The sequence below is a fragment of the Sinocyclocheilus grahami genome, unplaced genomic scaffold, assembly GCF_001515645.1.
Source record: "Sinocyclocheilus grahami isolate Dianchi unplaced genomic scaffold, SAMN03320097.WGS_v1.1 scaffold1204.1, whole genome shotgun sequence".
Lineage (NCBI taxonomy): Eukaryota > Metazoa > Chordata > Actinopteri > Cypriniformes > Cyprinidae > Sinocyclocheilus > Sinocyclocheilus grahami.
This window is the reverse complement of record NW_015506383.1, coordinates 228627-232757: the sequence shown is the minus strand read 5'-3', so window position 1 is coordinate 232757 and position 4131 is coordinate 228627.

The following is a 4131-nucleotide window of genomic DNA, read 5'->3' as shown; positions in this document are numbered from 1 at the left end:
TGGAAAGTTAAATTAAATCTTTCACTTTCTAAAAAGTCTCTTTCACACTAAAGGCAAACAAGTGCCCAAGTGTAGGCATATCACGTCTGCTGAAACCTCAGGCTAATGTCTGACCATTAAAAGTCATGAATCATGCTTTGTTTTGGACAGAAATATAGCTTCAACAGAAGTTCTTCTTCAACACAGTGCCAGAATAGGTTGAAGATTTATGAACCCTCTAAGTATGCTGCATATAAACCCTAGTGGTAGAACAGAGATGTTGCATGAGTGCATGCAAAGCCAGTCAGCCATCATACAAAGCATGCCAAATGTGCCTGTGTCTGGATAGTGTTAGCTGGGGGGACTACTAGACAAGATGTTCTACAGATGCTCACATCTGCTCGGAGCTGTAGCTTATACCCGGCACTGATAAGAGCTTTCTTATTTCTTCAGCTGTAGGGTTAGCTCAACAATTCTGTTCACGAGAGATGGACGTTCTCACAGAGGCTTTGCTGTTGGCAGTCTCCATGGCGATTTGTGACGCACAAGATTTTAGGATGAAAATGATGACTGTCCGCATAATCACAGGAACTATTCATATCAACGTTAATTAACGTTCCATGCTGCTTATATTAGTTATACTCATGCTAGTGCTTATCTGTGAGAGGAGCCGTTTGTTTGTGGGTGAAATCATATTTCAAAAAAGATGATCAGAGACAGCACACTCCGACTTTTTAAAGTCATGATATGATCTCTGTCTGTTAACAAAGGCCACTATTAGACATTCCTGGAGCTCAGAGCTAAAATTAATGCAGTCAGTGCAGAGATACATCCACACTGCTTCGACCTTGAATATAACAATATAACAAAATGTTCTCAGTGTATTATTGCAAAGGATACTCTCAGCTAAAATTGAACTTTTAAAGTTTAAAGAGCGTTCCTCTAAAATAAAAGTCTTTAAAAAGATAATTTGCCTTGAGAAATAAACTTTTTCAATATCAGTACTGTAGCAGTGCTACAACAGGATGGTCCAAATAAAGCATAGGGATATGAGATCTGACATGTTTGGGTTTGAGACGGGATGATTCTGGGTTTAACCCTCTGGCCTTCATGAATAACAGCTGTGTCTTCCCATCTGTCAGTGGCTTCACATGCAGCGGTATATTAGTACTATGGGGACTATAGCTGCTCAGTGACCAACATCTGCAGGCATGGGCATTACAGGATGCTTTGATTTTAAGGACAGAGACAAGCTTGAGTTTTGATTTTCCACTATTATACAACTGTTTTTCAGTAACACTTTACAGTAAGGTAAACATTAGATATCATCAGCATTGACACACTAATGAAATAGAGCCTGGCTATTTCCTTCTGCACATTGTATTGAAATACAAATATTTCTAATTATGTTTATCAACAAAAGTGCTCATTATATATTTTTTATCTTTTGTCTCATGGACTTTCGTATGACGTGTACCAAGGAATAGACAAAGAACAGGCTGAATGAAAATCTAATTTGTGAATATTTGATACACAACCTTATTTGTGCATGTCCTGCGCATAGTGATATCAGAAGCTCTGCAGGCTTTTTGACCAAACAAAGGGAAACACGGCCAAATCTTCAGTAGAGAAGTCAATTGAAAATCTCAGAAGAATACTCCCACACGCAGGCACACAAACAGTGAGGTGAGTCATCTACATACCTTTCCAGACTCCCCTCAGCTGTCTGCCTTCTTGGGCTGTTGTTTCCATGACAACCGCCCAAGACTGAGGTTGGCTTGTCACTGACCCCAAGTCAGTAGAGTCCACCAGACTCCACACTAAATGACTGAAATGCTACAGCACACTAAGATCACGCCATGTACTGGAGCCGTCTCAGATCAGGCCATGTACTGGAGCCGTCTCAGCACGCATCAAGAGCCGGATTTAACTAGCAGAGAATATGGTGAGACAGTGATTTGCTGTGTGAAAAACAACAATTCTGTATGAATGAGGGCAGTAAGTGTCAAAATGCTCCTAGCTGAGTGAAATAATAACAACAGCCAGGTTAGCTGACCATCATCTGAGGTCTCACTTTGTTCCGGAGACACCAGGGACAAACATTACAGTGCAATAGGCAGACAGGAGAGAGAATTACATTAGATATCATCAGCATTGACACACTAATGAAATAGAGCCTGGCTATTTCCTTCTGCACATTGTATTGAAATACAAATATTTCTAATTATGTTTATCAACAAAAGTGCTCATTATATTTTTTTTATCTTTTGTCTCATGGACTTTCGTATGACGTGTACCAAGGAATAGACAAAGAACAGGCTGAATGAAAATCTAATTTGTGAATATTTGATACACAACCTTATTTGTGCATGTCCTGCACATAGTGATATCAGAAGCTCTGCAGGCTTTTTGACCAAACAAAGGGAAACACACAAACAGAGAACAGCTATTTTAAACTGTATTAATATTTCACAATATAGATTTATTTATTTTCCTGAGCAATTAAATGCAGCCTTGGTGAACAGAAGACCTATTTCAAAATGTCTTACCAAGCACAAACTTTTCAAAGTTTTTTTTTCAAGTATACCACTATTTTCACTTTCTTAAAGTTAAATGTGATTTGTAAACTTACAATGTATACATTTCCATCAGTGTCTTTTCCAACTTAGTTACTGTGTTTAATAACCTTCTGTGATGAAAATGACACTTTTGTCTAACTTCTTTATCTTGCTAAGTCTAATATCATAGTTAGTGTTTTATGTATCATATAAATAAACACACAACTTAATAATTGAATAATATTTTCAAACTTTTTGTATAATTTACAATAACAAAATTAGATTTTGATTGGAAATGATGCATAATAAAATTTCACAAGTGCTATTTACTTTGAATTTCTTTGCATTATCTTCATCTCAATCTCTATCTTTTCACAGACACCTTTTTCTCCTTGCTAACAAAGTACACTAATAAAATGTAATTAGTTGCAGAATGTGTTAGTCGTGATGGAAATGATGAGATGAAGGCCTGATAAAAAAGTTTCCATGACAGTCATAACGTGCCCTTCATACATTCTCAAGCTGAAAATGTGCTTTTAATAAAAATCAGTCCCTGGGACATGAAAGTGTGATAGATGTTATTGCACCATTTGTCTTTCATTAAAGAGGTTCTAGGTCACAGCCAATGACACAACTTTTTTTTTGTTAAACTCCTTCAGGCTATGTGAATCTCCTGCTCCAAACCCACAGACAACACTTTCATTTTTATTTGGACAATGTGATTTTTGAAGCACTGGCTCATCTGCAATACATCATGGAAATGTATGTGTCAAATGATAAAATGACCAGTAGCTGTATTGTATGGTGGCAGAGAGGTGCAGAACAAATCACAATTCTGAAAACAAAATAACAAATTACAAACGCAAATGCAAGTCTACAAAACAAAACAACAATTCAGAAAGCACAACAACAATTCAGAAAACACAATGACAAATTCGAAAACAAAATAACAAGTCAGAAAACACAACGACAAATCCGAAAACAAATTAACAAGTCAGAAAACACAACGACAATTCAGACAAACCGGAAGAGGTAGGTATAGTTTGAGACAGCGCCATTGGTTTGGGATTACTCACCGCTGACTGGATGACACATCTGTCAATCAACGTATACAGGGAGAACCAGCCGAAGAACAGCAGAGTCGTGGTAGAAAGTTCAGAGATGGTATTAAAGTAGCTCAGTTTAAATGTATTGTATGAATTGCCCTTACTATGGAATAAAAAATACGGGGTGTCTAGTAATTGTCTAACTATTGTCTAGTTAAAAGTAGCTGCAACTCATCAGCTCCAGTGGTGCAGATGGTTAAGCGTGTGCCCTTGGCTTTTTGTCGCGATCGATCAGGGGTTCGATCCCACCTTTTGCCGAACTTTTCAAATCTCATATCACATCGTAAAGGCATTTACTTTCAATAAAAATTAAGGAAAAAATAAAAAAGTTGAAAATAAAGTATTGGGTAGGGTTAGGGTAGGTGTAGGGAGGGCTTTATTGTACCAATAAGGTGGCATCTATTTAATAATTAAAATTATAATTTACACTCAATACGTTATTATTCTATACTGTTTTATAATGTACTACAATACTGAAGTGCAGATAA